Source organism: Pituophis catenifer, unplaced genomic scaffold, assembly GCF_029215685.1.
Source record: "Pituophis catenifer annectens isolate HBS135680 unplaced genomic scaffold, rPitCat1.0.hap2 SCAF_7, whole genome shotgun sequence".
Lineage (NCBI taxonomy): Eukaryota > Metazoa > Chordata > Lepidosauria > Squamata > Colubridae > Pituophis > Pituophis catenifer.
In genome coordinates this window covers 16,319,798-16,333,325 of record NW_027256887.1, presented here as the reverse complement: position 1 = coordinate 16,333,325, position 13,528 = coordinate 16,319,798, and positions in this window count along the sequence as shown.

Here is a 13,528-nt window from a genome sequence, read left to right as displayed (position 1 = left end):
TTCTTTTTGCCTCACTTCTAAGGTTTCCTCTAGCAATTCCCCTTACAATAATCAGAAAAGAGCCTATGCATAAACACTATACCTGCACAGAAGTTCATTGTGAGACATCCAGGACTAGAAGGGTTGGAAGCAGAGGTGATATTCAGCCGGTACTGGTCCAGGAAAACCGGTAGCAGCAACTGTGGGTCCCGGATGTAATGCCGTTCTCTTTAGCCACTTCTTTGAGGCCGTGTGCATGCACGGAAGGCGCACGCACAAGCAAAGCGCATGCACGGAAGGCCGGGCGCATGCACGGAAGGCTAAGTGGCATGCACGTGCGCAAAGCAAGTGTGCACGCAGGCAGTGAACCGGTAGTAAGAATATGTGGAACCCACTGCTGGTTGGAAGAGACTTCTGCACATATGCAATATAAGGGCAGAAGCATTTTCTTTCTTTTTTTAATTTTTTTTTATTTTATACACAAACAAACACTTAATACATCAGTCAATCCTTTTGTATGTCATCTCGGTGTTTCTTCAATGGTTTCGTCTCCTTGTTGTTTCTTCTTTCTTCATTTTCTCTTAATCTAGTACAACCTCTCTTCAAAATTACAATATTTTAATTATACCATTTTCTTGCATAACTATGGATTTGTCTATCTATATCTCTTTTCTAGCCAATGGTAAAATTGACCCCATATCTTAAAATATTCTGAATCCTCTCTTTATTTAATTATCCAAGTTAAACTATTCATTTCTGCACAGTCTAAAATTTTCTTAATTACTTCCTCTTCCAGAGGTATTTTCTCTGCTTTCCAATTTTGCGCAAATACAATCCTCGCTGCTGTTATTACATGAATAATCAAGTATATCTTTTCTTTACTAATTTTCTCTGGAAGGATACCCAATAGGAACAGCTCCGGTTTTAAGTCAATATGTTGTTGTATCATTTCTTCTAGCCATATCTTAATTTTACTCCAATAATTTTTAGCTTCTGAGCATGTCCACCACATATGATAATAAGAACCTGGTAACTGATGATATTTCCAGCATTTAGCTGATTTGTCTTTAAACATTTTTGCCAATTTTTCAGGAGGCATATGCCATCTGTAGAACATTTTATATTGATTTTCTTTATATGCAGTGGACATTGTTAATTTATAGTTCCTTTCCCATAACTGTTGCCATATATCTAGATCAATTGAATATCGAAAATTCTTTGCCCACGCTATCATTGTTTCCTTTACTTGTTCTTCCTCTAATTCAATGCCAAGTAAAAAATTATATATATTTTTTATTATTTCATCCTCTGTTTCTGTGAGTATTCTATCCAACTCTATCATTGGGCAGAAGCATTTTCAAGCTACATTATACTTGATAATAGTCAAAAGGCTAAAATGCAATTACAATCTCAATTTGAGTCTACAAAGCTTGAAGTCTTCACTGACATAAAACAGTTGCTTCCGTGGAATGAAGAATTTCAGTTAAGTGAACCCAAATCACTGTGCACATCACTGTCAACTCTGATGAAGGCTTCTCGTGCTGCTTCACAGTTGCTACACACTATGGGGGGGGGGAGATGAGGGCGAAATAACTAGACAGTCTCGAAGACAAAATAAAGCGCTCTCCCATGAGAACCAAGGTCATCCCAACAGGTGGCAGGAGGAGGAGGAGGAACAGAAGTGATCAAAGGAGCCCGCCACCTGCTTTGATTGGACAATGTGATCTGTGACACCTGGGGAGGGAAACTTTGATCTTTTAATTACGTGGTAAACACGGGAAACTTTTAGAGTTGGTTTTCACTGGCTGTGCCGATATGATGTATCCAATAAACATGCACTCTGAGGAACATTCCTGCCTTGGAGTTCTGATTTCTTTGGATGCGTTACTCGGAACACTGATAATCACATTACAGAAAAAAAATATATTTTTGTTTCCATCTAGCTTTTGTCATTGGAGCAATCTACTTTGATAGCGATGGGAGGTGTCCCTATTGCTAAGCACTTGAGAAAGAGGCATTCTTAGTCATCACAAAAAATATTTGGTGATTTATCATTGTTTCTAGTCTGACTTTGGCCTCCTTTTTTTAGGCTACAAATACATGCATGCACAGCTAAATTATGGAAATCCCAGGACATTTAAGTTGCGCATTTTGAAGAGTTTGAGCCTTTGTCAACATACATAGCTAGCTATAATTTACTAAACCTGCCCAGGCTAGACAAGGCAATGACCTCTATCCCTTCATCAGTTGTGGGAACAGCACAAGTGCTAAAATGAAAATAGCAATGAAGGATGCCAAACAATTTATCTCTTTCAAGAGCCAGAACTATCAATCATTTTATCTTGTTTTCTACTGAGATATCTTTTCTTCCCTGTATAAAAATTTCCTCTCTGAAGCTCACCAATTTCATTACTCAGGTAGCTTCTTTCCATTAGAATCAATCACAGCACATCTAGGATTGGATGCCATGAAAGCAAAATCATGATTAGAGAGTGGATTGAGATAGGAGAAATGCTAACAGATTTATAGACACTCGTTTGAAATTATTTATATTAATATTAAATTAATAATTGGCATATTATTTTCCATCATTTTCTAACTGTTTCAATGACCCCTTTCAGTGTGATGTAATATTTTTTTAAAAAAATGCAGAATTATTATTTCAATTTCTTTCTGCTGTACTTTAATGTATGTTAAATATATATATATTGCAGTGTTGAAAAAGCTGTGAATGGAGTTCACACAATGTGTCTTTCAAGTTCTCTTACCAAAGGAAGCATTCAGTTAGCTTTCTTGTGTATGCAGGTTAAAACAGAAGAGTAAACCATCTGGATGTATTAATTAGATTCTCAAGCCCAATTTTTCATCCAATCATATTGTACCAGGAGTGAAATGCTCCCAGTTTGGACCGGATCAGCCAATCCGATAGCGATGGCGGTGGGTGGTTCGGAGAACTGGTAGCAAAAATCTCTCTCCCACCACCTCATGCCCAGCTGAGCTGAGTGATCATCAGAGGCCTTTTTTATTTTATTTTTAGAAGCATTTTTTCTACAACCTCTTCGGCCGAAAAAATGCTTTTAAAAGTTTTTAAAAAAAGCCTCTGATGATCGCACAGCTCAGCTGGGATCGTCAGAGGCTTTTAAAAGCATTTTTTCTACAACCTCTTCGGCCAAAGAGGTTGTAGAAAAAACGGTTTTAAAAGTATATTTAAAAAAAAAAGTTGGCCACGCCCACTCAGTCACATTAACCACCACCAAGCCATGCCCACAGAACCGGTAGTAACAAATTTTACATTTCACCACTGGTATAAGACCAGGTTGTTCTGTTTTGTCTGTTGTTTCTTTGAATGAACTTGTGGAAAAGATAACAAGAGTCCTGAAGATAGAGTGAAAAGAATAGAATATGCTCCTATATTTGTAATGAAAACCATCAGGTTCTTTGTTTGCTTTGATCTAGGAAGCTTTGTGGAATTCAGTGAAATCTGATCCATCATTAATTGCTTTCAATAAAATGCAAATCACCAGTTGGAACTGTTTCAGGACTACTCAGCATTCAGTATATCTGGAAGATAAAAAAGAAAATGATAGCTAGTCTAAGAAATCTAATAATGAGGGATAATAAGGTATAGAAATATATACATACATTTTTTCTCTTTTGCTTTTAAACTAATAGAAAATTGCATTATTTTGTTGTTATGACAGCGATGCTTTAGATTTAGATTAAGTGGAAACACTTAGTTTTCTTTTAAACGTATTTATCCACAAACATCTCTACACTAAAATACTCTATCTAAAATGAACACCTAACATCAAAAATGTCATCAAAAAAGCACAACAAAGAATGTTCTTTCTGCGCCAACTCAGAAAGCTCAAACCGCCCAAAGAGCTGCTGATTCAGCAGGAATTATTGAGGCTGTCATCTGCACCTCCATAACTGTCTGGTTTGGTTCTGCAACCCAACAAGACAGACACAGACTTCAGAGGATAATTAGAACTGCAGCAAAAACAATTACTACCAACCTGCCTTCCATTGAGGATCTGTATACTGCACAAGTCAAAAAGAGGGATGTGAAAATATCTACAGACCCCTCACATCCTGGGCATAAATTGTTTCAACTTCTACCCTCAAAATGATGCTATAGAGCACTGTACACCAGAAAAACTAGATGTAGAGTAAATGCAGCTTGAAGTGCTGACACTAGACACAAGAACAGTTTTTTTCCTAAACGCCATTACTCTGCTTAACAACTAATTCCCACAACACTGTCAAATAATTTACTAAGACTGCATTACTATTATTCTTCTCTTCCTTACTAGTATCTATCTCTTCCCACTTATTACTATACCATGTGCTTGTATCTTTCAATTTATATTATTTTTACTTGTTTCCTAGTATGATTTGATAGCTTATTAGTAACCTTGACTGTCAATCACTAAGTGTTGTATCTTTTATTCTCGATGAATGTATTTTATTCTCCTTATGTACCCTGAGAGCATATGCACCAAAGACAAATTCCTTGTGTGTCCAATCACACTTGGCCAATAAAGAATTCTATGCTATGCTATGCTATGCTATGCTATGCTATGCTATGCTATGCTATGCTATGCTATGCTATGCTATGCTATGCTATGCTATGCTATGCTATGCTACGCTACTCTACTCCATCTCCACTTATCAGTGACAAGGCTAGAACTGAGAAAGCATCATTGTTCTCATCCCAAAATATTCTTAGGAATCAATCAAAAAAGGTAGCATACTGGTCATGACAGCATGTTTGAAGCTCTACTTCTTTTATACATAAGCAAAAAGGGGGAAGGGTTTTGTTGGGGGGAGCCTGTAATCACCATTTTACCTTTCTTAACCTCCTCCATGGGTAATGTTGTTAGAGATGCTAGGTTGCACTTTTATTTTTGTTTATTTTTTTTCTAATATCCACTAGAAAATATACATTTTCATCTCTGACAGTGTTCATAAAACACTGACTAAATAAGAAGAAACTTTTTATAAAAAGAAATAAAGTATATCTCTTTTTTGCTTAGTAAGATCATAAAACTCAAGCGGTCTACCCAATGACATAAAATATTTACAGTGTTATGCAGTCAGTCTATTCTTCCATAAAATATACTACACAACGATTATGAGCAACGTTTTTGATGCAACCATAGATTTTATTGTGAGTGAATATGTAGGTTATATCATATACACATTGATAGATTAAATTTAATTCCATTCAGCATGCATTGGTCAAAAACCAAAGTAAATTCTAGATGGGAGCTATTAATCACATGGTTATAACTGATGACTCGGAAAAAGTAAGTATCCATTAGAATAGAATAGAATAGAATAGAATAGAATAGAATAGAATAGAATAGAATAGAATAGAATAGAATAGAATAGAATAGAATAGAATAGAATTTTTTATTGGCCAAGTGTGATTGGACACATAAGGAATTTGTCTTTGGTGCATATGCTCTCAGTGTACATAAAAAGACAAGATACATTCATCAAGAACCATAAGGTACAACACTTAATGATAGTCATAGGGTACAAATAAGCAAGCAAATCATACTAGGAAACAATATCAATATAAATCGTAAGGATACAAGCAACAAAGTTACAATCATGCAGTCATAAGTGGGAGGAGATGGGTGATAGGAACAATGAGAAGATTAATAGTAATGCAGCCTTAGTGAATAGTTTGTCAGTGTTGAGGGAATGATTTGTTTAGCAAGGTGATAGTGTTTGGGAAAAAACTGTTCTTGTGTCTAGTTGTTCTGGTGTGCAGTGCTCTATAGCATGGGTAGGAGTTGAAACAATTTATGTCCAGGATGCAAGGGGTCTGTAAATATTTTCACAACCCTCTTTTTGACTCGTGCAGTATACAGGTCCTCAATGGAAGGCAGATTGGTAGTAATTGTTTTTTCTACAGTGACCAGTAGACAGGATGACCAGTAGACAGGAAATCTAGTGCACATATTACAATCCAGAGAAAGATGTAGTTTTATTCCATGTATTAGAATCATACATACATCATAAACTCTTCTGATCACCTTGTTAAATCAGGAAAGATATTTTATTAAACGATCTAGGTTCATAGAATCATAGTTTAAAAGGGGCCATGAAAAGCATCAAGTCCAAACTCTTGCTCACTACAAGTGCCAAAGAATTCAACTACTTTAAAAAATGATTATGTCTTCATTAAAAACAAAGAATGTCCTTACGACATCTCCTTCTCCTTATTTTAACATCTTTAATCCCCAAAGACATGTTCATTATAGATGATATTAAAATTAAAGAAGGCTGAAATTTGAGCTGAAGCTTTTTTTGAACACAATTAACTAAAAAAGAAGAAGAGTTGACTCTGGATCTGCTCGATGTCCAAATTTGAAACATATTCCCTATGCCCCAAACAAATATAAGTATATAAGAAACAAGACCAAGACAATAACATGTGTTGTATATTCTGTTAATACATGTTAATCAAGAGATTTACGTACACATTTCCAACCATTGTGAGTCAACTAATATGAACATACCTAGAATAAATCATGGCTAACTTTTCATTTGTTTCTTCAATAATTCTAGCTGTCAAAGCCCAGTTGTCTGATATGTATCCATCTTTTAAAAAATGGCATAGAGTTTAGTATAGTGCTGGAAGAGAAATAGTGGTGACTTTTAGCCAATCTCTTCCTCTGAGGCAAACTCACTTCACAGAGTTCCTATTGTGGGTAAAATAGGATACAAGACCCTTCTGTAGATTATGGTGAGTAGTACTAAATAAATTGATTGATGGAAATAAATCAATCATAACAAATTCTAGGAGATGACTAGCTCATAATTTTAGTCACAACTTCCACTACAGTTTAGGAATTGGGCAGCAAATGTTAGCATATACACACACAGAGAGAAACCACCAACATACTATTACAACCACATGATATCACCATAGCACAAAATCAGCTAAAGTCCTTAAAATATCCTAAGTAAACCAAAAGACCCAGCAGCCTCAGAAGAAAAAACAGGAGTCATCGATAATAAGTAAGGACTGTAATAGCCACTGTGTAGGACAAACATAGAGAAGACTGGTAGAGCACATCCATCAACACCAGCTAGCAGTCAGAAAACATGACGGAAACTCCTTAAAATCAGTAGAGAATTCCTTGAAACCTGGCGCTCTGAGAAATCAATCATCAACAGGTATATAGAGTTACATGACATTTACATGCCATTTAAAAGAGACAATCACCAAAAAGGAAACAAAAAGACCAAAACACCTCCTCACCAGCAAACCACACCCAGATGAGCAGAGATTAACACCAAGATTTACACTAGACCAACAATCAAGAAGTAAGCAATACCTCAATGAAGGAACTACCAACTCAGATAAACAAGCTAGAAACAAACAATAACCTAATCAAGGAAGCAGCAAGAACATCCCCACTGCCAGGGCAAGCCACTAATACCGTAATGGCGAACCTATGCCACGTGTGCCCAAAGTGGCATGCGAAGCCATGTCGCCTGGGACATGCGGCCTTGTTTGTTTTTTTTCTGGGTTTTTGGCACACATGCGTGCGCGATGATCAGCTGTCCTTCGCGCTCACAGCAATGCCGAAAACTGGTGTGTGCATGCACACCGGCCAGCTGATTGTTGGGTGCACATCAGAACCCAGAAGTTCGGCTTTTCTGGAGCGTGATCCCTTTGTGCATGCAGCAGTGCCAAAAACCAGCCTGCACACGCATGCCGGCCAGCTGATTGTTGGGCGTGCATGCGTGCTAGAACCCAGAAGTTCGGCTTTTCCGGAGCGCAGCCCCGATGAGTGTGCACAAGCACGTGTGACATTTCTGCATGACCTTTCCGGCACTTGGTGCTGAAAAGGTTCGCCATCCCTGCACTAATATATAAAAACTTCCTTCCAGATCTAACAGTGTTACCTGAATGAAATATCTGCTAAAAAACCAGCCAAGCTCAGAGAGCAGCAAGGACTCTACAGACATATTGTATTTACAATCTTTTACACAGACCTATTTAGATTCCCATGGATGCTCACACACCTCTTCAACCCTCTGTCTGTCATTGTCCATCTGAGCAGTCACAATCAGAGGTATGGAAAGAAAATGCAGAATCTTCTTTCTGTCAGTACATTCATGGATAAAAAAGGAATATAGTATATACCAGCCAGCTGATCAATCAAATAGATGGTATTAATTTATGGCTTGGCAGCTGATTTTTCACACTGAGACCACATAATGCCTCAATCTTCAGGGTGCTGATATGTGCCTACCCATGAACCACAATAGAAATCCAAATTCTGCTAAGCCATTCAGAACTCACAGTTTTCATTGACAGCAGGTTCAGTCCTCTGTTTCCAAGGATGTTTACACTATTGTTGTTTTCATCAGCCTCACACAGCCTGAAAAGCAGACATCAGATGTAAAACAAAGCTGTGATTTTGAAAAATGCAGGCTCATTCATCACTGTCTAAAATTTGATATCTAGTTCGCCAAGAAAACTGCCAACAAATCTTACACGTAGGCTCTTTCCACACACACACACACTTTAAATTCACATCTATAATTGAACCTTTTCACAAAGTCTAGTAAGTAAACATATGAAGAAGAAATGGGATTTTGCTGCTGCCTCTGTTCTTGGATCTTTGACATCAGTTCTCATTAAAAGGTAAAGGTAAAGGTTCCTCTCCCACATAAGTGCTAGTCGTTCCCGACTCTAGGGGGCGGTGCTGAACTGCCAACCTTTCAATCGACAAGCTCAGCAAAACAAGCAAGGTTTCCATTGCATGCCTTTGACTGCTATCTTGACTGTATTTATTAGCCTTCCCATGCACAGAGAAGACCCCATCATAGAAAAAGAGGCGACTTGAGTCAATGAAGTCTTCTATGTTAAATATAGTGTTCCACACTCTGACCATAGAAGGGGGCATATTAATCCATAATCAACAGAAGACAGTAGGCCATCTCCAAGGTGATGTATTTTTTAAAAAATGAAAATCCAAGTATTCTACATCCACTCTGGCAAATATTATCTGAATATCTGCTTTAGAAAAAAAAAGGCTGAGTGAGAAATCTGCCTTAAAAAGGCAAAATCAATGTTATTTATCTAAGTCTATTCATCACAGATCTTTAGCAAGCTGTAGGTCTATCTTGGATATGGTAATTAATCCAGAAATATCACTGCAAGATCTCAGTGGGATGCAATCCTTACTCTCAGCTGATGGGCAAATGCCCATTTTCAGCTTGCATTTATTTAGAAATTTGGTACCAGCTTCGAGCGATCTTGTTTTGCAAAGATTGCTTGAAGAGAGAAATGGACGGCATATAAATTTAATAAATAAATATAGAGTTTTTAAGGTGGTAAAGGAAAAATGGGTCATGCCCCTACATCCCCTCACCATTTCTTCTTCATGAACACTACAAATGGGAGAGTTCCAGAAACTACCGAAGTGATAAACTAGACTGAAAGTTGAGAAAAAAAACATCCTAGAAGAAGGCAGTGGCAAATTCTTCTGTTTTGTTGGCAAGAAGATAATATGACCAAGTAAACAACTGATGAATTCAAAGATACATCATCTTTATATATAGGTTTCCCACCAGGGATGGTATTCACTTACCTTCACTACCGGTTTGCAAATGTGAGCGCACACACACACTCGCTTCACTCGTGTGCGTCACCTTTGCACATGCACAGAGCTTTCCGCACATGCACAGAGGGTTATAAACAGAACATGATGACATCCGGACGGGTGGGCGGAGCCACCCACAGCCGCCGCTACCAGTTCGCCCAAACCAGATAGAACTGGCTGAATTACCACCACTGTTTCCCACGTTTCTACTTGATTTCTTTGTTACCTGCATGACAAAGAAAAGAAAGGAGGGTTAATCTGTTCCTTTCACTGAAATGCTGCTTCCTTACCTGATCCTCTCATGCTCTTTCTATAATGCTCACATCAAGCAAAGTCCATGAGAGTCAAGCATTGAGCCTTAGCCAACCAGATACCGTTCAGGGGTGAGAAAAGTGAAGTTCTGCAATTAGGTGTCTATGGAGATTCTCAGTCATCCAGGTCATGGTTGTCCCAAAGGTGCTTTTTCAAGACGGAACTGGACTTTCTGGTTTTTCTTGGAAGACATTTCACTTCTCATCCAAGAAGCTTCTTCAGCTCTGACTGTGTTCTGACCCAGGCTTCCCTAAAAAGCACGAAGCAGAGTCTTGGTCCTGGCAAAACCTCTTTTATTTAGATGACTGTGAATGAATTCCTTTCATTCACAGTTGGCAAGGCCTGGCAAACAGTCTTTCAAAGGAATATTTATCAACACAGACCTTATCTAGCTTGGAAAGCTGCCACGTAAACAGTTTCCAAACGCAGTGCAAGGCAAAACTTGGCACAGAGTCTCAAGACAGATTTTCTCACTCTTGAAACAACCGAATGAACGAATTGTTTCAGGCAAAAGCCCACTCCCCATTTGCTCCTCTTTTGTTTCCTATGGGAGGGGCCAATCACCTCCAAGGTGTGGCTTTACTCCCAAGTCGACTCTGCTTTCTTAGTTGTCCTTGTCTTCTGGCAGCTCTGCGCATGTGCATACTGGGAACAGGCTCCAGCTGTTCCTCTGCCTCACTGCTGTCTAGCTGCCTCCTATGCAGAGCCCTGGTCCGAGCTTTCCCCAGCCCCCAGGACTAGCCCATGTTCTTCCCCAGCCTCCTCACTGTCCAACTCTGTTGCCAGCTCTACTGGCCGCCGGTGGGCCACAACAGACTGAATGGTGGGGAATGGAAGGATTTATACTCCTTGAAGACCCCAGGACATTTGCATTCTTTTAGCAAGTTGTTACGGTCACCTGGAGATTTATCTGTGTCATCAGGGTCACCTTATCAGGATGACCATGGTCACCAATCTACCAGCTGTCTGCAAGGAGTATAAATCCTTCCATTCCCCACCATCTAGTCAGAGCTGAAAAAGCTTCTTGGATGAGAAGCGAAACGTCTTCAATGAAAAACCAGAAAGTCCAGTTGCCTGTTGAAAAGATCCTGCACTTAGGCAGGAAAAAACTAATGCATGGATATGGAAGAGACAGTACTTGAGCCAGACAGTACCTGGCTCAATGGTAATGCCCCTGAGAGGGATCTACCAGGAAGTTAGTAGAACAGAGAAAATGTAAGACCTGGCTGACAGTGAGGTGTTAGAATCAAATTCTTGACAATTGCAAATACAGCTTGGAGTGACTGAACCAAGGCAGATGAAACTCATGAATCAGAAATACCATATTTTTCAGAGTATAAGACACACTTTTTTCCCCATAAAAGAGGATGGAAATTTGGGTGCGTCTTATAAACCTAATGTAGCTCCCCCCCCCCAGAAAATGGGGCGTGCAGAAGTGGCAATAGGCTTTGGCAACCCCTGCAGCCTGAAACAGCTGATCTTCAGGAGGGCGGTCCAACCAACAATCAGCTGTTTGTGCTAATCAGACTGTGCTGAAGCTAAAATTGAAACGGTCTGTTTGCTGCAAGGAGGCAAATTGCTGGGAGGCAGATTTTTTTTTCTTGTGCTAATCAGGGTATGCTGAAAATGAAAATGAAACAGGCTGTTTGCTGTTTGCTGCAAGGAGGCAAATTGCTGGGAGGCAGAGGCAGATTTTTTTTTTCTTGTGTTGATCAGAATATGATAATGAAAATGAAAATGAAACAGGCTGTTTGCTGCAAGGAGGCAAATTGCTGGGAGGCAGATTTTTTTTTTCTTGTTTTCCTCCCCCAAAAAGGTAGGCGCGTCTTATAGTCCGAAGCATCTTATACTCTTAAAAATATGGTAGCTAGCCAAATGTTAGAGGCAAATTTACTGCTGGTTGGGAAAAAATGAAACCTATGCATTTCCAACTGTTTCTGAACTACAGGTCCCAGCAGTACTTGCTGTACATTAGCTGGGCACCCCTGGGAATTTAGCAAAATCAGGAATCAACGGTTTCCTATTTGAGCAGAATCTTATTTATTCTGTTGCTGATAAAGATAATAAACAGTGTTTCTTCACCTATGCAAGTTCACATTGGAAACAAATAAGCTTCCCTAAAAGGGCAGGTGCAGGTGACTGCAGTCTGAAATTGGTTTTAATCACTGAGCTATAAGAGGTTGAAGGCAGAGAATTGAAAATGCAAAAACTAGCAGACCTTTCACTATTCCTTTGCCAACGGTGACACTTTAATCAGGTGCTGCTGGTTGTTGGTAATCATCTTATTTTTCGGCAGAATAATATGCTACAAATGATATATAATGTCAATGAAGACTAATACGATATAAATCAATACACTAATAAGCTTGTTACAATAAAATAATTACTCAGTTACAGTCCTTGAACAGTTTCATCTATTCCGGAAAGAAGACATCTTGGTATTAAAATAAACCCCTTCTCATTTGCTCGGTGATAAATGAACAGTTACCAGCCCATTTAGCTGAAATACTCTGTTTAACACTCCCATCTGCAAATGGTTTTTATTTTTCATAATGCCTTAATATCTCTGAGGTTTCAGTTTTCTAAAATACATCATCTGGATTATTTGGAGCTGTGTACTTGTTTACCTTGTGAAATAAAGTGCATTTTAAAAATTCACATTGCCAAAGAACACTTCTTCTCAGAAAACTATAAGCTCCCATTGTAATCTTTAACTGAACAAAATGGTGCATCATAGGATAACAATTTTTGAACCAAGGTACCTCACCTAGGCTAATTTACAGAATATGTTCAAAACCTGAGACCCATGACTCTGAGGGAATTAAATTTGAGAAAGGTGTGGCTGCTTCAGTGTTGCCAGGTGATCTTCATCTTCAAAATTCCATGTCAGTTTCCCAGCCACTCTAGCAATCCCTTGCTGCCACCCCCATTCAGAAGCAGCCATATCTGTGTGCTGGGAAGAAGGGGGGAGGAAGGAAGGAAGGACAGGAGGGAGGAAGGGAAGGAAAGCGGGAAGAATGTTGGAGCAGGGAAGAACAAATCCCTGTGAAACCTTCCCACCTCATGCTGCTCCCTCACCCTCTGAGACCTGTGCTTCCCCCACACACATGTTCTCCATCTATGCATCTCTTGCAAACACCCACTCATCCTCCTTGACCAATGTCATCCCAATGTTCCTTTCCTGACACATTCAGTATTTCTTGTCCATCCCCACATACTTTTCCTTGCCCACACCATCCGTGATCCACATAGCACTGCTCACACTATCTCCAAGCACCCCCAGGCACACATTCTGACCCACCCACCCCCCAATGCTCCCACATCCTCTCTGACCTGCATGCCACCTCTTGCATACTCCCTCAACCTCACGCACCCTTTTCAACATATGCCCTACACAACCAGTGTGAGCAGTTCGGAGAACCGGCAAATACCACCTCTAGCTGACTCCAGAGTGGGGTAGGAATGGAGATTTTGCAATATCCTTCCCTCAGGAGTGGGGAGGGAATGGGTATTTTGCAGTGTCCTTCCCCTGCCACGCCCATCAAGCCATGCCCACCAAGCCACACTCACCAAGCCACGCCCACATAACCAGTAGTAAA